We start from the raw sequence: 904 nt of genomic DNA on the forward strand, positions 1-904 counted from the left end.
GTGCTTCAGATTTTTATTAATGTTTTTTTTCCTAAGTTCAATAAAAAATGTAAATAGGAAAAACGACAGCGTGGCTTCAGATCCAAGATTTTTTTTTAGGAGAAGTCACTCGAAGGTGCAAAGGGCATTCTCTCACAAATATGACAAATCATACTCGACCGGTATGATCTATTAATAGCAAGAACTTCCAAGACTGAATGTATTTAAGTATGTTCACGAAACATAGAATAGGAATCCAGATGAGGAAGAATGGAAAAAAAAGTCACAATTATATAATTTAAAAAAATAAAATAAACAGTATTTGTGAATAAGATATGTATATTCTTGCTCACGTATTTAAACCTTTTATGGTTCCTGCAATATCCAGTCATGTGTCTTTCATATCTCTCTTATCCTGATTGCGTCATCCTATCCTGCAACAGCTATCATAGGATCGGCCAGTGTATCCTAATCCTTGTATAGGAGTGAATGCGTTTTTTTTGTAGATTTATGAACGAAAATCTACTCTGGAGAGATTTTTTGCCGAGGTTTTATTGTAGTTTATATTCATAAGTGTTATGTTGTGATAGGGAGAGTGTAAGGCATCTTTTTAACACGTGGAGGTGAAATGTGAAATGTTTAGGAATTTGTGAAGAACGATTAACAAGAATGATTTATTTCCTGCCCTCCTGATTTTATGAGAAAAATGATAATGTATATTTCTCAATTTACCCTTCCTTTCATGAATGAACGTTGATAACTAATGACGTGTACATTTGGCATCACTATATCCCTCCCTGAAATTCCATAGGCCTATACAGTATTATGTTCCTGATTATCCATCTTGAAACGCCTAGTATCCTTAGCTGTTTTATAGTCTACAATTTTTCTCTAGTACACATTGTAGTTTAACGCTTTCGCCATG

The sequence above is a fragment of the Penaeus monodon genome, chromosome 25 (assembly GCF_015228065.2).
Source record: "Penaeus monodon isolate SGIC_2016 chromosome 25, NSTDA_Pmon_1, whole genome shotgun sequence".
In the NCBI taxonomy this organism is placed as follows: Eukaryota; Metazoa; Arthropoda; class Malacostraca; order Decapoda; family Penaeidae; genus Penaeus; species Penaeus monodon.